At 36.6% G+C, this 22,748-nt stretch overlaps 1 long non-coding RNA gene across 1 annotated transcript in view; it reads right to left on the bottom strand.

The window, feature by feature from the left end:
- The window catches only part of LOC116575364, an 87,544-nt gene extending 79,966 nt beyond the window's left edge, over positions 1–7,578 (bottom strand). The window contains exons 1-2 of the long non-coding RNA XR_004279734.1: positions 7,489–7,578; positions 5,927–5,996 (exon numbers count right to left, since the gene is read on the bottom strand). This is a non-coding gene — a long non-coding RNA (uncharacterized LOC116575364). The remainder of the gene's footprint in view (positions 1–5,926; positions 5,997–7,488) is intronic.
- Between the last annotated feature and the right edge of the window lie 15,170 nt (positions 7,579–22,748).

Genomic DNA, 22,748 nt, shown 5'->3' with positions numbered 1-22,748 from the left:
CCATCAGGCAAATTCTGATAAAAAGTGTCCAGAAATAAACAGAAGAGTAAAGAAAGTAAGAAAAGCAAAGGGAGCCTCAAAAGGATCTTGCTGGCTTACAACAACACTGTGGGTTAAACTGAACCAATAATTGAGATATAGGAAGAAAATTCCATTTTGGCAGCCCGGTCAGGGCCTAAAACGTTCCTTCTAAGTATCAAATTAGCAGTAAAACTTGGTCTCCAATTTCTTCTGAAGTTCCCTCTCCAACGTTTCAGATCTGACTATTTCACTATACCACGGCATTTGGGAAACAGAATCTTCTTGATGGCCTTTCAAGTCTAACATTTTACTCAGATGTGCACAGTACAATTCAGCCAATTGTTTAACAAAAACCCAGTACAAGGGTCAGCAAACCTGGCTCAGCTGTGAGACTACTGAAAAAGTCCAAGTTTATACATTTTTTTAAGAATCTAAAATAAAGCGTGATTGGATTTCAAGGGTTTAAAGGAACTCTACAATAAAGCAATCCAATAAAACCACCTTGAGAAAGAAAAGCAACAGAGGAATCAGAGTTCTCTAGTGATAACTAAAGTCATTTTGTGCCAGAAAGAATGATCCAGTGAAACTGTTAGAATCTAATCAGGACGAACATTTGCATGTTAAAGGGCTCAAATCTACAGCTCCCTTCTGTAAAATTAACATTTTCTGTTTTTTAAAGAGAGTATTGGGTCACAAATGGAATAATAATAAAACTGTCCTTTCTACCCTGTTTTACCCCAACCCTGATCCTCCACATTGTGTTTCTGAACAGAGTCCTGTACAGTGAAAAAGAAAAGTAGGAAGGCTGTGAAAAGACATTCCGTAGCAGGAGAAATTTGCCCAGAGCAAGTCTTGGGGGGTGGGGGGGCTTCTCTTTGCCCATTACAATTGTGTGGTCTGTTTTCAGAAAAGGGAGAAGCTAAAAACACTGAGTTAGTGCTCTGGCATCGGAGAGTGCAAGTCAGATTTCTATGGAACAAGGGAAGGCAACCTATTATCATCTATGTTATTATCAAGCTGCCTGTGAATAGAGACCATACTGGGTCATAAAACAAACTGTGCCAAATCCAAGAACATGAATCTGTGGCACTGGTGGTGGTAGGGGGATGCTCCTTTATACTACTGAGGAAACATCTGTGGCCTGGATAATTTGGTTTAGAAGATTGACTGGCAGTGGTATCCCTTAGGAGTGGATTGATCTCACAAGCAATATATTCATTTTAAGAAGAAGATGTTTACTAAGGTTTCAGACTCCTGCTGCTTTACAAAGTACAGCTCTAAGGGGAGCAGGTACAAATGGAACAGACACAAATAGAACAACCTACATAACTTCAAACAGGAGGACAGGCAGGACTCCAAAAGAACAAGGTGTAGTTGTGGTTTGGCTGCATTTCTTAAATGATTATTCCCACTTTCCCACTTCCTTTCTGGGCTAGGCCACTTAAGAGGGAAATAAAACTCCTTGGTGACAGAGGGGGGTGAAAGGGAGAAATATAAATATCTCCCTAAAGACTGACAGACTAGATGTGGTCAACAAAATTATGCAGGGTTTTGATCATGCAGGCCCCTTTGACTTGGCTTCCTCTTCTTCTGTCTGCCCTTGAGTCAGGTCATTGCTTTTTGTGCCACAACTGGAGAGAAGGCAGAAAAAAACTGGGAGAGAAACCCAGAACTGAAAGTGTGCTCCTGTGGAGCAAATTTGAAGTCTAAGAGGCCTGTGTGGATCTTTTAAGTATTTCCTAAAATCTTCTCTGGTGAAATACGAAGGGAAAAAACAATACTATTACAAACTAGATTTGTATAATAGAAGCAATAATATGATTTCAAAAATGTTAAATCAGAGTATAATTTCTAGAGTCTTTATTCAACTAAAAATGGAGATAATCCACTAGGGATGAAACATATAGTTAAAATTTATCAAAATTCAGGAAAAAAGTGTTCAGTTTCTTTTTTAACAATTACACTGCTGTATTCTGGGTCCTACCCTCTTTTTTTTTTTTATCAGAAACAAATGTGACCTATTAATATATATGAAAGTGCTTTGTAAAATCAGAATTATTAATCATATAAAAGTTTTTTAAAATCATTTTTGGTCAGGTTCACTGCTCTAGTTTCTTATTATCAGCCTCCTAAAACATTTCTGGAAATGATTGTTCCAATTTTCTATGATTCTATGATACTTATTGATCAGTCACTATATTTTGGTTATTGATCTCAGCCTGGGAATACAGCAATGAATAAAAAATAAGTCTTCTGCTCTTGTGGAACTTATACTTGGTTTGTGGAGGAGGAGAGAGAAATATATAAGAAAACCAACATGAGTAAGTTAGATAAAAGAGTGTTTCATGTTGGGGGAACTGGATGGCTCAGTTGGCTAAATGTGAGCCTTTGGCTTAGGCAATGATCTCAGGATGCTTGGATTGAGCCTTGCATTGGGCGCCCTGCTCAGTGGGAAGTCTGCTCTTCTCCCTGCCTTCCCCCTGCTGGTGTTCTCTCCCTTTCTCTCCCTCTTATTCACTCTCTCTCTCTACTAAATAAATAAAATCTTCAAAAAAATAGTGTTTCATGTTATAAGAACATCAAACAGGGTGATGTAATAAAAATGAATGGGAAAAAGTACTTTAGCTTAGCTCTTCAGGGAAGGTATTGGGCTGAGACGTGAATGATATAAAGGGGACATCAATGATGAAAATGAGCTTACTGTTTTGAAAGATAAGTTAATGTGACTAGAATCTATTAAGTGAGAAGGAGGATGCAGAGAAAAATGTTCAGAGAGTTATACAGCAGCCAGATGGAATAGGATCTCCTAATGAGGATAAAGGATTTGGGTTATACCTAAGAGCAATGGAGAAGCCACTGAGCATTTTAAGCATTACGTGATAAGAACTGATTTTGTGCTTTAAAGGTTGTTTTGGTTCCCCTTTTGGCCTACAGTGATTAGGTTGCTTAGGATCAGTTTTCCCACTCAGAACTAAAAAAGGAACAATAACTTGTATTTCCCTGATGCTGGGTGATGTTGAGCATTTTTTCATGTGTTTGTTGGCCATTTGTATGTCTTCTTTGGAGAAATGTTGAAAGATGAATGGATTAATATATGAGATACACACACACACACACACACACACAGAGGAATATTCAGCCATCAAAAAGTGAAATTTTGGGGCATGGGTGGCTCAGTGGGTTAAAGCCTCTGTCTTTGGCTCAGGTCATGATCCCAGGGTCTGGGATCAAGCCCCACATCAAGCTCTCTGCTCCGCAGGGAGCCTGCTTCCCCCTCTCTCTTTCCCTGCCTCTCTGCTACTTATAATCTCTGTCAAATAAACAAATAAAATCTTTAAAAAAATGAAATTTTATCATTTTCAAAAATGTGGATGGAACTAGAGTATTATTCTAAGCAAAATAAGTCAATTAGAGAAGGATAATTATCATATGATTTCACTTGTATATGGAAATTAAGAAACAAACAGGATCATAGAGGAAGGAAGGGAAAAATAAAATAAGACAAAATCAGAGAGGGAGACAAACCATGAGACTCTTAACTATAAGAAATAAACGAGGGTTGCTGGGGGGAGGTTGGTGGGGAGAAAGGGGTAACTGGTTGATGATCATAAGCAGTGTATGTGATGTAATTAGCACTGGGTGTTACATGCAGTGGATAAATAACTGAACTCTATCTCTGAAACTAGCAATACACTATATGTTAATTAATTGGGTTTAAATATAATAAAAGTTTTAAAAAGAAAATAAAAAATAAGGATGGTTTCTACACACACGGAACAATAAGACTAACAGCTGACTTCTCAACAGATGCAAGAAATCTAGAAGACAATAGAATACTTTGAAAATATGAATAGAAAATAGCTGCTATTTTAGATTTACATGATTTACACTTACTCTTATTCTACATAAATGGAACCAACATAAATGGAAACAAGTGTGCATGCACAGATGTTCATAGATGATATTCAGAGCAGTATCCCTCATAATAGTCCAAAACCAGAAATAAACCAAATATCCATTATTAGTGGATTAGATAAATAAATGATGGTATACTCGTACATTGAACACTACAAAACAATGAAACTGAATAAACTTCTGCTATATAAAATGATATGGTTGAATTTCATGCATGTAAAATCCAAAAATGAAGGAAAAATAAAGACATTTACAACAAACAAATATAGAGATAATTTGTTACCAGCTGAAAAACATTTTAAAAAATGCTAAAAGGTATTCTTCAGGAAAAAAGAAAATAGTTGCAGAAATAAGCTCAGAAATGTAATAATTTACACAGAGCAATGAAAACTACAATAAATTCAAATGAATATCTATAGTGTAAGTGGAAATGTTACAATAAATTCAAATCAATATTTATAGTGTTAAATACTAATAGCAATATCTCATGGAGCATACAGTGTATATATAATTAAAATATACCCACTATACTACAATAATCTGGAGGAAATAGAGTTAAGGTGTTCTAAGGATCTTGCATTGCTTAAGAAGAAAAAGAAGGAAAGGAGAAGAAAGGGACAGTAAAAAAAATTTTTTTAAAGAAGTAGGACTTAATTTATTGAACCAAGACTCACTATATAGTTACAGTCATTAATATAGTATGGTATAGTTTCAAATACAAAAAGACAACAGAGAAGAATATAAAATAAATAAATAAAATTTAAAATACCCCTCCAGAAATGTCACTTTGCTGTGAAGACAAGTGATGCTAGAAGAGAATGGGAAAACATGGTAAGACTTGTTATAAAGTGCTTTCAGTGGTTAGGTGAAGAAAGATGACTACTTGGACTCAAAACACATCCATGAATGTGAAGATACTTGATTCAAGATCAAAATGACACTGCAAAGCAGTGGGGAAACAATAGTCCCCTCAGTAAGAGTGTTGGTTCAATTGAAAAACCATAGAGAAAAAAATGAAATTAATCTTCATCTCACACCACACATAAAAATGAATGTTCAGGTAGATTATATACCTAATTTTGAAAGATAAAACAACTAATCAAGACTATAAATAGAATTTATTCATAAATTCAATATAGAAAAGGATTTCTTTAAAAAGATAGAAAAAGTTCTAACCATAAGGACAGTAACTTTAAAAAAAAAAAGGACAAAACTTGATACATTTGACAACATTAAAATAACAATTTTGGTACATATTTAGAATTGAAAAGGCAACCCACAGAACATATTCGTGACACATGCAATTGACAAAAGGCACATATCTAGAATATAAGAGTACCTACTCATCGTAAGAAAATAGATATCCCAACATAAAAATGGACAAGACAGGGGCGCCTGGGTGGCTCAGTGGATTGAGGCCTCTGCCTTTGGCACGGGTTGTGGTCCCAGGGTCCTGGGATCAAGCCCCGCATTGGGTTCTCTGCTCAGCAGGGAGCCTGCTTCCCTTCCTCTCTGTCTGCTTGCCTCTCTGCCTACTTGTGATCTCTGTCTGTCAAATAAATAAATAAATAAGTTTTAAAAAAAGAGATTCAGTTACTTTTCACAAGGTATTCAAATAGCCAATAAACACTTGAAAAATGATCAACTTCATCAGTGTTATATTAAAGCAAATATAATGTATACTGTGGTACCAATACACATCTGCCAGCATGGATGATGTTCTGAGATGAAAAATACTATCTTCATTAGCTCCATTTTACAGATAGGGAAATGGAGACGCTGAGGTTAAGCAAATTTCAAAATGCCCCATAGTTAGAAAGTATGAAAGTTGAGACTGAAACAAAGACAACCTGAAGTCATCATCTTTAACTGCTATGGACACCACCTTCTTAAAAAAAGAAGAGTGAAAGGGAGGAGAGAGGTACTCCAGTTATGCATTGTTGCAAACAATTCAGTGGGTTAACACAGCAATTTTCCTATTATTTCTCACTGTTTCTGCAGGTCAAGAATTCAGGAAGAGATTGCCTGGTCTTCTGGGTCTCTCATGCCATGGTATGGAGCTGGAATAAGTGGGGTGGGGGTGAGAGAAATTAAAGTAGGTGAGGACTGGCCAAACAACTCTATTTCTCCAGGTAGTCTCACGTCCTCTCCCTGAGATCATTCCATGTGAGTTAAACCAGTCTTCTTCACAGCATGGAAGTTTCAGGTCAGACTATTTAAATGGTAGCTCAAGGTTGCAAGAGAGCCACATGAAAGCTATATTCCCTTTTAGGATCTAGCCTCAGAAATTACATAACATCATTACTGTTGTTGTCAGAAGCCCATCCACATACAAGAGGAGGGAACATAGGCTCCCTACTCTTGATGGGAAAGTGTCGACATTACATTATGAGAAAAGCATGTAGGACTGGAGTTATTGTTCTAGCCATCTTTGCAAAACAAAATATGCCAAATGAAGAAAAAAGTGTTTGGACAGGAATAACAGATGCAGAAGAGAAGGGGAAAATGTGTGCATCTAATATAGAAAAACTTCATTCAACAAAGAATTTTCAAACACCCTGTGTGTACTAGACACCACTAAGAATTATGAGTACCTGGTAAGCCAAATGTGATCCTTGACCTAAAGAAGCCAAAATTGTCTAGGTGGGAAAGTTATACATAAAAGACAGAGTGGAAGGGTTTTAGGAGTTCTTACATAAGGATAACAAGAAGATTCATAGGATTTTATGGTAAAGAACAGGGGTCAACAAACTATAACTCATAATGCAAATCCAGCCTACCACATGTTTTTGCAAACAAAGTCTTACTGGAACACAGCCACATCCATTCATTATACATACTGTCTATGGTTACCTTAGACTATAAAGTTATATTGAGTGTTTAGAACAGGTAACATATTGACTCACAAAGCCTAACATATTTACTATCCTGCTCTTTACAGAAAAAATCTGTCTACCTCTGGTGTAGAATATTTCACATCCACTCAGATGAAAAAGAATAGAACTGAAACAGAAAAATAAAGTTCCAGATTTCCAGTATGGCAGAGAGGAATGCACAAGAGCCTTCGATTCAGAAAAATGAAATTACTAGCCAACCACCTGCTAGCCTCATGACCCTGAGAAAGGTTACTTCATTTCTCCAAATCTCAGGTTCCTTTCCTGAAGAAAAATCTTTCTTATCCTTTTGCTGCCCAGGATGACAATGTGAATCAAGTAAGATAATATATGAATAAATGCCTTGTACACTCTGAAATGCTAAACCCATATGCTGCCATCTTTCCACTGCATTTCCTATCAAATAAAGCTTTGTCAATGGTCTTTCATCTCATCTTTATTTTTACACATAGGACATAGTTTTCTCCTTTTATAGTTTTAAATAAGCACATCTTTTCCTATTTTGATCACCAAAAATGTTATTCTCTGATCTTTGGTCCTTTATTGTTTTAAGACACTAGAAACTATTCTTTAAAACTCCTAACTTCTCCAACTACTCTTACTTTTGGAACCTTACTTAATTCTCTAATAGACTCGAGTCCTCACTCTTCTGTCTTACCTTGAAATTCCTTTCTTTACCTTATTCCAACCCATATACCCACTTTTTCACATATTGCTTTTGGGGTGATGTGCTGTTGGAAGGAGACACCGAAATTCTCTGGTTCTTTTTGACAAAGCTCCTTGGCCCACAATTGCTCAAAATTCTCAATGCATTCTAAGAACTTCTGCAAACATCCTTCTATAGAGCTCTTTGGGAATCTCTTTCAAGTCAGTGACTCCATGACTATTGATCAGAAGAATTTAACTCAACTTCATTGATTGCTATGAATATAAACCACATCATCATTCAATGTTGGGCCTTCATTTTCCACATCCTTTCATCATATCACTACATTAGCTGCCAACACCTCCTAATCCAGGGCAAACTGGCATGAGTCTTCTCCTTGTACCTTCCTCTCATTAACATCTTCAATGCAATATTCAATCTCTAAAAGGACTGGACTGGTCAGGAAAATCTGACCATGTGGAATTGGAATAGTTATAAAACTTCCATAGCGAAATCTCCCATGCAAACGGGTAATAACTTCACAACTTGGTTCAGATGAGATTTTGAGCTCTTGTACTCCCAAGCCAGCTGGTCATTTAACACACATTCCATGCACAGGAAATGTCCATTACCAGAAACCTCACTAAATAGCTGTGACAATAAGCTCAAGAATGTTATGTCCAAGGACAAAAACAGAGCAGGAAGATTTCAAGAGTTCTTCCAGGGAGAACCACAATATGATTCCTGGTATTTCATGGCAAAGACTAATTAAGAAACTAACTATGGATGATAATGCAGCAGGAGAATTCAGGCATTCAGGAGAATGCCTGAATTTAGTCAGCATCACTATCTCGCTAAGGAAGAGAATGTTAACAATGACGTTTTTGCAGACGGTATATAGATATCAGATTAGGGTCACTGGGAAAAAGGTAGTAATGTATCTCTATAAATGAAGTAAAGAAAAAGCATCTAGAAAGAGTTTGAAGGGAAGCCAGATCAGATGCAATGAGTTTTAAATACCTTAAGTAGGAAAGGTATATTTCTACTTTTATAGGTAGAATGTAGAAAGGTATATTTCCAAACATTTATTGTTATAATAATCATATTTATAAATTTCTCATCAAATTATATTAGATGAAACTTGTTCTGGTTCTGGCCATATTACAGTCTTGAGGAAAGCTTTTAACTTGAAGCAACTTTTATGAAATTGCACATCCATTGGACCTTGAAAATGGTCAATTATATGCTTTGTTGAGTGAATGAATCTGTGTCTTGGCAAAAATAAAGACCTAGGCCCAGGATGAGGCATACCAGTGGATCAATGCAATTTCCTTACATGTTTTCCATTTTTACTTCTTTGTGCCATGCTTAGTTATGTCTGTGCATTTTAGTTCTGTATGTCAAGACTCTCCTGCCCAACGTATTCATGAGGGGTACTAGAAGAAGCGTGATTTGATATTAGGATTACTCAATGAATTGTAGATTCTTAGATTTCAAGCAACCTTAGAAATTACATAGCCCTGGTCAGTGCTGTCCAAGATTAAATCCTAACAAGCTCACCAAAAAATGAAAAATAAGGATGATGTTCATGAGTGGGCATCTGCATATGTGTATGTATACATATGCACATGCCTGTACAGTATGTTTGCCAACTCTTATTTCTTATAAAGAACTGTCCACTTTATTATGTTAAAATGCCCTTTCTCTTATGAAGTGCTAATTGTAGCAGATGTTAGTTATTGTAAATGTTTTCATGTCTTGGCAAACTAAAATTATGGCAACACTCTGTTTGCTCTAACCCTCAACACTCCCTCCAAGTTTCTGAAGTTCTGCTGGTATGGTACACGTAATCTGAAAATCCTACTTCCCTTGCCCCCCAAATTATTCTGTCTAACTAAAAGCCTGTTATACTAATAAATAAATCTGGAGAGACAGTTTGGGAAAGAGCCTCCTTTGGTAGTTAGGAGGGAAAAAAATACATGGAATTCTCCCCATTCCTATTCCCTTCTCTCACAAAAAGCAGAATCATTTCCTAAACTTTGAGTCTTCTCCTTTGGAGAAGGTGTGGACACGACAGCCACTCCTTCAGATTTCTAAACTCAGCGGAAGTATTTGTGGGTGGGTAGGAGTCTATAACCTTTCCTGATGAATCAGCAAAGGGGCAATAGTTAAATGGTGCTCAGTCTCCTAAGAGGAAGAAAAGGAAGGCATTTTTCCAGAGCTATTCCAGAGATTAGGTTCAACTGGTATAAAAATTTAAATCCTGGCTGCTTGTGTGGCCCAGGAGGATTCTTGGGCATGTTTACCAAAAGATAGTATTCAAGAGTACTCTCCATGCAAATGAAATACTATGTCATTGCATCCTGCATGATTCAGGGGCTGGAAGGAAGGAAAGAAAATAATATGTTTTACACTGGTTCAATTTCTACCAAGAACCAGCCAACCAATAAGCAGGTTTTTATTTTCACTTATTGAAAACATTTTCAAAGATGATACATTGCTAAGGACCCAAAGGAACATGTCACAGATAACCAGTAAAAGTAAATGGGAGGAAACCCACTCTAGGAGATGATTATCGATGGCCGTTCCTACTAAAGATGACCTTGGTGGACTACTACTAAGTGTAAGTGTGACCAGCCAGAAATTGTTACATACCGTGCTCCATAAAGGTTGCTCTCAGCTTTGTAGGTACAGGTATTGAGCATTCCAACTACACAATGTCCTATCTCTGTTTTGGGCCCACCAAACTTCCCAGGATGCTATTCATTTATGTGTCAAATATTTATTAAATACCTATTATGTGCCACCATATGGTAATGTGAAGATGCATGAGGCACAGTCCTCGCCTTTAAAGATATTTGTCTCCCTGAAATTTATTGATCACCTACTGCATATTAGGTTTCATGGACTGAATTGTGCTGCCTCCAAATTCGTATTTGGAAGCCCTAAGGTTTACTCTGACTATATACAGAGACAGGGCCTTTAAAGAGGTAATTAGAGTTAAATGCCATCATAAGGGTCAGGTCCTAATCTGTAAGGACTGGTGAACTTTAAGAAGAGGAACAGAGGCAGCAAGAGATCTCTCTTCTTCCACACACACACAAAGAAGAGGACATGTGAGCATACAACAAACTGGTGGCTGCCTCCAAGTCAAAAGAAAAGGCCCCAACATGAGACCTACCTTGCCAGCATCTTGATCTTAGACCACTCAGCCTCCAGACAGTGAAAAACAAATTTCTGTTATTTAAGTCCCCAGTCTCTGATATTTTTATGGCAGCTCTAAGCAAAGACACTAGGCAATATACTAAGTACATTACATACATTTAGCATGCCACAAGATACTATCTTGGTTACAATTGTGCCTTAATGTGTGTCCTCAGTCATAATCCAGACTGGAACTAGTTTGGAGAAGAGATATTTTTCTTTTATTTGTTTCATTTCATTTCTACAGGGCCCTCTGGGTGTCTCTTCTGGTGGCTGGCTTCCTTCTATAAAGCCATCCTCAGAAAATTCAGTGGTCTCAAGCTGCTGTGTGGCTACACTGAAGCTTTTCCTGAGATCCCTCTCCTGAGATAAAATGATCCTGTTTCTATATTCTCTCTTCTTTACTTCAATCAAGACTCTATTCAGAAAGGAGTGTAGACAGATTTACCCATTTATAAAAAATGTCGATAAAAGATAACCAGTATTTCTTACCTGAAGATTAAGAGTACACCACTACCTTCCTACTTAAAGCAACAGCCTCACTTGGAATCTTGTTAGAAATGCAGAATCTTGGGTCCTTCTAGATTAATTTGTATGTGCAGTAGAGTTTGGAAAGCTCTGGAATATCAATAGTTAAATAATTAGCTAACTGTGTGTCCATAATCCAGGCAGCACCTCAATGAGACTCAGCTCCATCATCCTTAAAATGGAAGCCACCACTCAAATAATCTTTCACTCTACTGTGCCCTTCTCAGTTAGTCGCCTTATTCCCATGAAATCCATTCTCCTTGCCTAATGTTGTCATGCTGTCATGTGTCCTCCACATCCTTTTAGGAATACTGACTACAAATGACCTAAGGCAGTACAATCTAATGGTTAATGAGTGTGGGAGGCAGGAATAAGACTACTGGAATTCAGTCCTTCATATATCTCAGAAAAATCATGAAAAAATAACTCCTAAAATGTTCTCTCATTTTTTTTTTTAAAGATTTTATTTATTTATTTGACAGAGAAATCACAAGTAGGCAGAGAGGCAGGCAGAGAGAGAGAGAGGAGGAAGCAGGCTCCCTGCTGAGCAGAGAGCCCGATGCGGGACTCGATCCCATGACCCCGAGATCATGACCTGAGCCGAAGGCAGCGGCTTAACCACTGAGCCACCCAGGCGCCCTGTTCTCTCATTTTAAGAGCAGGAGTATTTTGTGAAATATCTGGTTATTGGAATACTCAAAGATGCTGTTGTTTTTCTTAGTTAATGTTGTAGTCCCATGAAAGTTGGTTTTGCTCTAAGAATATGAGAACATTGCACTCCAAGAGTGTAAACATATTATTGGTACAAATGTTAGAGCATAGTGGCTCACAGTATGGACCTGGTTATCAAACACAATAAAAATGTGCTCTTACATGCAGCCCTAATCTGTGGTAGTCAACCTGCCCAGTATTGTTCTGTGAGGTCCTTGTATCTGAAAGAAATGAAAAAATTGAGAGAAAGGGTAGCTCAAATGTTGGGTAAAATTGATGGAAGTGATAGATAAGTAAAGTTATTATTTCAGTTATCCATTCAACAAATTCAAATTATTCACTGGGCACCTATTAGGGGCCAGGTACTGTGTCTATCAATAAAGCAGTAGAGATAGGCATAAACAAGTAAATCCCCTCCGCAAAAAAAAAAAAAAAAAAAAAAAAACCACACCACTTATATTCACACTGTAGTTAAGTGCTCTGAAGGGAAAAATCAAAATTCTCTATGAACAGAGAAAAACAAGGGAGAACTACTAAGGGAAACAGGTTATAGCAGCAATGGAAAAATCCAGAAAAAGAGACTCTTTTTCATTTTAATAGTTATTCATTCTCCAAAGTGTCTCTAAAGAATACAAGTTCCATGTGGTCAAATCCATTTAGAAAGTTCTTTGAAATTCATCTAGAAGCTTCACAATTCAAATTGTCTTAATCAGTTTACATCCTGGAGAGGCCTGCAGTAAGCAATACTGCTTTAATGAACAAACCTGGTTTGTCTGTTTTCTTCACCCTTTTATCCCCAGAACCTAGAGCAATGCTAAGTATATCAGAGAAATTCAGTAAACACATGTTAAATGAATGACTAAGAAAATGAATGAGAACAAATCACATAACCATTTTTATATAACTCCTACTAAAGCCTTCTAGAACTAATGCCCTGAGTAATACATGGTGGGGAGGTGATTGCGGGGGGCAGGTAGAGGGGAAATACTTTAATAGAAGGAAAACACAGGCCAGTCCTTACCACAATTCATGCACTTCTAGATTTAGATGAATAGGAGAGAGGCACAAGTGTCATGACTAAGTCTAGGGGAGAGGAGTGAAACTAAAGACTTCTTCCCCCTTTTGTTTTGATCTTGTACACAGATATTATAAGATCTCTGTGGTTAGGACTTAGAAGTCTTCAGTATGCATACCCTCCCCCATTCTTCATCCAGTTTTTATGTTTTCCCAATGTTATTTTGATGTCTTCTTCCATTCTGGTTGACTTCATTTAAACTACCCTTGATGGCTGTTTTTAGGTCTTCAACCGTTCCTGGGAGGGATTCAGAAATTTTCTTTCTCACAAGGTTCAAATTGTCAGATGTTAAATCTGAGTTTCAAGGAAGCTGGACCATATCACATCCAGGTCCAATCCATCATGCATTGAATTAGTCACCAAGATATTCTCTAAGAGCACAATGTGCTAGTGCCAGCCTGTTGCCAGATAGTTGTGGCTTTGAGAGCTTCATCACTCAGCTCTGGAGCAAACCACATTCAGGAGTTTGTTCAAATAAGTAGCATTGTTGACACTTCTATCTAAAAATTATGGCCCTTCTGTAGAGACAGAAAGCACATTAATAGTTGCCAGAGGCTGAAGTAATGGGGAAATGAGAAATGACTGCTTAATGGGTATGGGGGTCTCCTCTGGGAGTGATGAAAATATTTTGGAACTAGATAAAGGTGATGGTTGCACAACATTGTGAATGTACTAAGTGAAACTGAATTGTATGCCTTAATATGGTTAATTTTATGTTATGTGAATTTACACCTCAATTAAAAGAAATATGGCCCTAGAAAACACAAAAAGGAGAATGTTCCATTAACAGAGACTACAATTTCATGCTCCTATAATTATCAGACACCCTGAACTATAGATCACACCCCGTTCCATTTCAGTGACCAGAAGGAAGATGGAAAATTTGTCAGTAGGACTTTGTTACTCACTTGAGATATATGAACGTATCTATTTAATGCACATTCCTAGGGGCTCCTGGGTGGCTCAGTCAGTTAAGCATCTGCCTTCAGCTCAGGTCATGATCTCGGGGTCCTGAGATCAAGCTCTGCATCAGGCTTCCTGCTCAGTGGGGAATTTGCTTCTTCCTTTCCCTCTGCCCTCACCCCCCACTCATGTTCTGTCTCATTATCTCAAATAAATAAATACAATCTAAAAAAAAAACAAAAACAAAAACACCTTCCTGATCTCAAGATGGAATTGTAGTAAAAGGGCACAGTGTAGCATGAAGAGAGCATAATTTTTTAAGATCTAGTATTTTTTAAAAATGCTTCTGAAAGTCTAGAATTAAAATATGTATGGGTAATATATAGGAGAGAAATTGCTAGGGTGGGAAAATAAAGCTGTGAGGAATGGAAAAGAAAAAAGGAGAAATGATTATTTCTTTAAATATATCCACTAATCACAGTTCAGATGCAACTTAAGGTAGGAAGCCACAGCGCTGTGAAGGGGATGACAGAAGGAGATCATGATTATTATTTTTTTTAAATATTTATATTAAATCATTACTGAAAGTAGAGAACCAGACTAAGAATTTGTAGCTGGCAAAAGGGCAAAGAAAACTTTTTTTTTTGTCCCTATCCTTTTAAATGGATGTGTTAAATGGGTCTCCAACTAGGTCAAAGTGGGGCATCCTCCAGCTGGAAGTAGGAGGTCTGAAAGAGAAGGCTAGTTTGTCTACCTGTCACTTTAAAATATGCTCCTTCTCCCTCAGTGTAGGAACCTCTTGCAAAGTAGAGAATTTATGAAAACAGGAGAAAAGAACAACCGGCTTCCTTCCTAGGCCACTTTGATTTCTCAGCTTCAAAAAACACCATGGATTTTGTAATATGATGTCCTTTTTTTATTCCTCTGGGGGAAGAAGTATCAACATTCTTGACATTCTTTGGATGTTAGACATGGTTCTTCTTTAGAGCAAAGAATTCTAACTTCTCAGATTAATTTGTGTATCCCAGAACCTGACACAATGGCACATTTTATGGATGGATAGATGGAAAGAAAAAGGGAAGGATGGAGAAATGGATGCGGAGATACTCTCAAGAAACCAGGACCAGGTATGCATTGGAAAGAAGAAAAGAAAGTCTCCACTAAGCCACCAATTATTCCACTTTATGAGAAGATATTAGATCTACCATCTTACTCATGAAATAATGTTGGATTATCAGGAAAAACAATAGCTTTGACAATCTCACAGACCTGGTTTCAAATATTGGTTCTTCCATTTCTGGCAATGTGACTTTGAATGAGCAGCTTCTGAATCTCAAGTTTCTTTTTTTTTTCTTTTTTTAATTTTATTTTACTCTTTTTTCAGTGTTCCAAGAGTCATTGTTTATGCACCATACTCAGTGCTCCATGTAATCAATACATGCCCCCCTTAATATCCACCATCAGGCTCCCCCAACCCCCAACCTTCTTCCCCTCCAAAGCCCTCAGTTTGTTTCTCAGAGTCCACAGTCTCTCATGGTTCATCTCCCCCTCCAATTTCCCCCAACTCACTTCTCCTTTCCAACTCCCAATGTCCTCCGTGTTATTCCTTATGCTCTACAAGTAAGTGAAACCATATGATAATTGACTCTCATTGCCTGACTTATTTCACTTAGCATAATCTCCTCCAGTACCATCCATGTTGATACAAAAGTTGGGTATTCATCCTTTCTGATGGAGGCATAATATTTCATTGTATATATGGGCCATATCTTCTCAAGTTTCTTATCTACGAAATTATAATTATGATAACAAAAATCTTGCAATATAGTTGTGAAATTTAAACCAGATGGTATAAGTAGAGTACTTGGCATATAGTTACTTTTTTATATGTTTATATTTTTTGTTTTATTTTATATTTTTATATTTTTTGTTTCAGGGGCACAGGTCTGTGATTCATCAGTCTTACACAATTCACAGCATTCACCATAGCATATACCCTCCCCAATGTCCATCACCCAGCCACCCTATCTCTTCTACCCCACTCCCCTCAAGTAACCCTCAGTTTATTTCCTGAGATTAAGAGTCTCTTATGGTTCCTCTCCCTCTCTGGTTTCATCTTATTTCATTTTTCCCTCCCTTCCCCTATGATCTTCTGTCTTGTTTCTCAAATTCCTCATACCAGAGAGATCATATGATAATTGTCTTTCTCTAACTGACTAATTTCGCTTAGCGTAATACCCTCTAGTTCTATCCATGTCATTGCAAATGGCAAGTTTTTTATGGCTGCATAATATTCCTCTGTGTGTGTGTGTGTGTGTGTGTGTGTGTGTGTGTGTGTGTGTATGTGTGTGTATACCACATCTTTTTATTCATTCATCTGTTGATGGACATCTAGGCTCTTTCCATAGTTTGGCTATTATGGACACTGATGCTATAAACATAGAGTTATTTAAAAAAAACCAATTATCTCAAAGTTATGTACAGTAGTATGCTAGTTATGTTATACCAGCACATGAGAGCCAATTGTGTGCATCTCGTGCATCTCTTCTCAACTCTATGCTCAGTATTATCAAGTTGGTAGCTTCAAATTAGCCATGGTGGGAGCACTTACACTACAAAAATTGTTGAAGATAATGATTAGGATTTTTTTTCTAAAAACCCAGTTGTTAAAGATTTGCCAGTACAATACTGACTCACATTCTAAACTGAAGTATGGATGATAGAAAGAATTCTGATTTGTGGGTCAGGAGAACTAAGTGTTAATCCAAGTATTGCAAAATGATATTTGCATGATTTTGGATAATTTACTTGACATTATGGTCCTAAAATTTCTTCATCTCTAAAATGAGAGGGTTGAAATAGATCAGGTTTCTGTTTTTGATAATGGTGAGTTACTACTTAGAGAAAGCCATCCCACTAAAAACTAAAAATGCTGGATAAAATATATAAAAATACAGAACCACCAAAAACCTAACAAGAAAATCACAAATCAAGATAAAACTGAGGGAAAAACAAAAAAACACAAAACAAAAAACAAAAACAGTGCAGTAAGCAGGAGAGGAGTCACTTTTGCCTTAAGGGAATTTACCAATTCAAAAAAATTTCTATTTTTATTTTGCCGACCTCCATGGCAGATAAAATTTTAAGTTTAATGTGAGACATGAGGGATGCCTAGGTGGCTCCGCCAGTTAAGTGTCTGCCTTCAGCTCAGGTCATGATCCCAGGATCCTGGGATCAAGTTGCGCATCCGGCTTCTTGCTCCGGGGAAGCCTACCTCTCCTTCTGTCTGCCACTCCCCCTGCCATTACTCTCTTTCTCTTTCTCTGACAAATAAATAAAATATATTTTTTTTAAAAAGTGTGTTTAAAACATTAGTGGAAGAATCTCTCCACAGTAAACAAACTACTCTCTCCTGTTCTTGGAATCCACTTTCTATGGTTCAGGAAATCCGAAGTCTTAAACTTAGATGAAGTTGGTCTGGGACTTTAGTATGTTCATATGCCTGTGAGAAGCAAATAAAAACCTCTAAGGAAGAAAATGCCTTTATCCTAGGCCTTCCAAGCATTTAGGAAAAGAGGGTACCAGAAATCTGATAAGCAGCAGAAATAACAGAAAGAAGATCCACAAAAATTTCAAATACTAGATTTACTTATCAAGTGCAAACTATAGAACAACCATACTCAAAAGGTAAGTTTGAAAATACATGCAAGGAATAAGGAAACTATAAAAAGTAAAATAGCAGATTTGTTTTTAAGAAAAAACAACAACTTAGTTCAACTTCTGGAAAGAAAAAAGTAGAATAACCAAAATTAAGGGGGAAAAAAGATCTTAAGTTATAAAGCTCAATGGCCAAATCTAGCCTGAATTCAAATGGGGGATTCTGAAGTTTTGGCCTGTAACATTTAAATAAAATCTTGAACCAATCTTTAAAGATAAAAAGATTTCACATAAAATTCAAATTTTGAGCTTCTCATAAAATGAGCTCTGGCAACATTGAGCCAATTCACATGAGACAACAATCTGCTAAAACGGAGCTCACACTCCAGTTTGCCACTTTCCCCAACATTTTCTATCTCCCCATCACTGAGGGCTGGGCAAGCTGTCATTTATCTCAAGTTGGTAAACTCCTTCAATAAATGGCCATATAGTAAATATTTTAGGCTTTGAGGGCCATACGGTCTCTGTCACAAGTATACAACTTGGTCATCATATCAAGAAAGCAGTCATAGACAACAAATAAGCAAATAAATACTGTTGCATTCTCAAAAAGAAAAACAAACTGACTTACAAAAACAGGGAGCAGGCTGAATTTGGCCACTGGGCTATATTTTATTGACCTCTGCTATATACCTTTTTACTGCACTACTATTTTTGTCAGAGAAATATCTCTCTACTCATGATACTGTCAACAGTAGGGAAAAGATATACATCCTGGGAGGACCACTTGTTTTAAGAAAAATAGGTAAGATCATGAAATTGGCCTTCTCCATTTATTTGTATTACCTCTCTGGCCTCTTCAGTCCTCTGTATTTGTATCACCAAGCCTAAAGGATCTCTACAATTCCTTCCAACTATATAAATTTATGGTCTGATGACAATTATCAATGTGGCCAGAAGTCAGAACTCCTGGGCATTGCGTCCTCCTCATTCCTCTTATCAACTACCAAGTTCTTCCTAAGGTCAAATGTTTTCAGGTTACAACAGATAACAAGACCAGGCACTTGGGAAAGGTGCAAAACAGTACTTCCTTATGTTCAGAAGTGATTGATGAGGGTAAAAATTCTCATTTCTCCTACTTTTGTTTCCTCTGCTATGATCTAATTTTTATAAGGTTTTTTCCTTACCAACTACAAAATAGAGGGATAGATAAAGATGAACCCTACTCAAGTTTTGGACTGTCTGGTAATTTTTAAAAGTATTACTACTTGAAGACAAAAATAGATTAATTCCATAGTTTAAAGCCAACTTCCAATCTGAAATTTCATTAAAGGCAGGATTTTGATTCAGTTCAAGTTGTTTTAATGGCTTTGCCCTTTCCCTTGACTCAAATTATAGTGAAACATTTTTTATTATCTTTTTAACAAAATCACAGTTTCAATAAAAATGAATACAGAGAAGAAATAAACCAGATTCTCTCTATGACTATTTCCTGAGCTTATTCAGAAACAGAATTCCATGTATACAATCCCTTTATAGGTAAAGACATCCTATTTTCTTCAGGCTCTTAAGCCTTTTGGATAAGATTAAATAATTAATAATTATTTAATCTCAGATCTTCTCTAGAGTAAACTACATTATAATATTAGCATATTTTATCCATTTCAAGAGGTACATGTTTTCACATTTTAATGTGTCCATAATTAAAGTGACTCACAATTACTGTTATGTAACAGTTGCAATGTAATTGTCATTGCAGGCATATGAAGAAGTTTAATTGTCAATCTTGGTGGAATGATTGAATAATGCCAACTCCTCAACAGTTTTAGTTAACAAACTGCTTAAGAACTATTTGAAGAAGGAGTTTTACAACTTTATAAGAAAACAAGCAACACAAAAGTGGACAAATTGGGGCACCTGGGTGGCTCAGTGGGTTGAGCCTCTGCCTTCAGCTCACGTCATGATCTCAGGGTCCTGGGATCAAGCCCCACATCAGGTTCTCTGCTCAATGGGGAGACTGCTTCCTCCTCTCTCTCTGCCTGCCTCTTTGCCTACTTGTGATCTCTCTCTCTGTCTGTCCAATATATAAATAAAATCTTATTTTTTAAAAAGTGGACAAATTATCTGAATAGATAGTTCACCAAAGAATATATATAAGTAGCTATTAAATGTGCAAAAATGCACACAGTATCAGTCATAGGGAAATGCAAATTAAAATTACCATAAGATACTACTATAACCACCAGAATGACTATAATAAAAAAAGAATACTAATAAAAAGTGTTGGTGAGGGACGCCTGGGTGGCTCAGTTGGTTGGACGACTGCCTTCGGCTCAGGTCATGATCCCGGAGTCCCGGGATCGAGTCCCACATCGGGCTCCCAGCTGCATGGGGAGTCTGCTTCTCCCTCTGACCTTCTCCTCGCTCATGCTCTCTCTCACTGTCTCTCTCTCTCAGATAAATAAATAAAATCTTTAAAAAAAAAAAGTGTTGGTGAAGATGAGGAGAAACTGGAACCCTTTTACACTGGTGATGTAAAATGGTATATACAGCCATATTGAAAAATTTTGGCAATTGCTAAAAATTAAATATAGAATTCCCATATAGGTAAACAATTCCATTCTTGGGTATATATGAAGATAAATAAAAGCATATGTTTGGAAAATTTTGTACATGAATGTTCATAGCAGCATTATTCCTGAGAGACACAAATTGGAAATAACTCAAATCTTTTAAAAACAAAACCTGACATATCTACATACATGCCACATGATAAATCTAGAAACATTATGCAAAGTGAAAGAAGCCAATCACAGCAAAACTACATGTTGTATGATTCTATTAATATGCAATTTCCAGGAAAGACAAATTCATAGAGACAAAAAATAGATTATGGATTGCCTCAGGATGGGATTGGAGCACAGATTGAATGCAATCAGGTACCAGGGACCTTTATGGATGACGAAAATGTTCCCAAACTGCATTGTAGTAATGGTTGCACAATTCTCTACCTTTTCTAAATATCACTGAACTTTACATGTACACAGGGTGAATTTTATGGTATATAATTGATACCTCAATTAAGCTATGTATACACAGGAAGGGAAGACCATGAAGGTAATATAATTTATTCCAAATCACAGAGCTAGTTTCATGGGAATCAGAACCATAAATAAAACCTCCAAGCCAATGGACTTTTCCCTATAAAGGTTCTAGGGTATCACATAAAATGATTGAAAAATAATTCAAATGGATAACTGCCTTAAATCATTTTTGGAAAAAAAATGTGAAGTATAAATTGGTAATAAGTGAGTAGAAGTATTAATAAACATATATTTTAGACATTCAACATCAGTAAAATTTAGTAACTTATATTCAAATATATGTTTTATTATAGGACCTTTATGTTCCAAAATATTTACTCTCTTTCAAGAGTTGTTCTGACTTGCTGCATGTGTAGAAATATGATTTCCCAACTCACACTGGAAGCTCTCTATCCTTTTAGACTATGGTTTCCCTACATGGGGGTGCCTTTCTCAGCCTGCTGCCATGCACAGAGAACTGCCTTGATAAGCACCTGGGTCTTTCACAGCTTTCTATAAAGTCATCTCCACTATGTCCTCCATTCAGCTATTACCTCTTTGTAGTTACTGGAATTCCTAATAGGTTGGCCAACTTAATCAAAAGCACCACTTTCATCTGACTCCAGGAAGGTCTCAAGATTGTCAAGAAAATAAGTATCTCAAGTTCATATAAACAAAAATGATAAAAGGTTATAATATTTTGATTTTCTAAATCTCCATAAAGGACATAAAACTGCCTTATGAAACATAGAAGCAAATTTTTCCATGTATATATATATATGTGTATACACAAATATATATACATATATGTATATATACAAATATATAATATCTATCTATATATATATATATATATTTTTTTTTAATGTAGGGGAGTTGAATGGAAACCCATGTTTTTGCCTTTAAGCTGTGGTATTTGGCTTGGACATACCAGATGAGAAATTTTTCTTAAATACCAAGACTAATCTCTTTTCTGACTGTATTCAAGAAAAAATCTGGAGCCCTCTGGTGGTAGAATTACCATACTCACTATTAAGTTCCCGAATATAAACCTCTCCTGGTAATCTGATGGTAAAAACTTATATTTCACAACCAGAAGTTATCTTCAAAGGGACGTTTTATTAAAACAAGTGCAGGTTTTTACTTTATATTATTCTTTGTGGTATGTGTGTTTTCCTGGCAAAAGTTTTGGAGCTAATAAATATTTAAATCCATGGAATAGCACCTTATATCAAAGTAAAATTAGAAGTTAGAAATGAGCTCCAGAATCACTCTGATGACTAGAAGGTCACTCTGATAGTCCCTAACTCCTTTAAATGTAAAATGTTTCAAATGTCAAAATCTTTTTCAACTAACGTGGTTTATTTGGAAATTTTACTGCATCCTATATCCAACATTTAAATCTCTTCATTGACAGATGAAACTGTTCTTTTGTATTACACCATGTAATATATAATTTATACAATGCAATAGGTTTCTTGGGATAAATGATGCTATCACTTGTTTTAAGAGAGCAAGGAAGAAGGGTAAAGAAGGGATTATTATTATATATTATATTATATTATTATAAGGAATTGGCCCATGTGATAATGGAGGACAAGTCCCAGGATCTGTAGGATGGACCAGCAAGCTGAAGATCCAGGAAAGTGCTGGTTCATCAATCTGAGTCTGAAGGTCTAAAAACGAGGAGAATGGATGTAGAGTTCCTTTCTGACCGCTGGCAGGTATGAGTCAGGAGACAAAAAGCCAATGTCCCAGCTCAAAGGCCATCAGGCAGGAAGAACTCTTTCTCACAAAACAATACAAAACAAAACAAAACCAAAAAAAAGAAAAGCCTTTTTTGTTCTCTTTAGGCCCTCAACTAATTGGAGAAGGCCCACCTACATTAGGGAGAACAATCTGCTTTACTCAGCCAATCAATGTAAATGTTAATCTTATCCCAAAACACCTCACAGAAATACCCAAAATAAGGTTAGGTGAATTATCTGGGGACCCAGTGGTCCAATCAAGCTGACACATAAAGTAAGCCATCCCAGAGTCAGAAGGAAAAAGAGACATTATTACATATAGAAGAAAAAAATTACAGTAGGCTTATCAGAATTCACGCAAGC

This window comes from Mustela erminea, chromosome 16 (genome assembly GCF_009829155.1).
Source record: "Mustela erminea isolate mMusErm1 chromosome 16, mMusErm1.Pri, whole genome shotgun sequence".
In the NCBI taxonomy this organism is placed as follows: domain Eukaryota; kingdom Metazoa; phylum Chordata; class Mammalia; order Carnivora; family Mustelidae; genus Mustela; species Mustela erminea.
The sequence above is the reverse complement of the archived record's forward strand: the minus strand, read 5'-3'. Positions and strand labels throughout refer to the sequence as shown.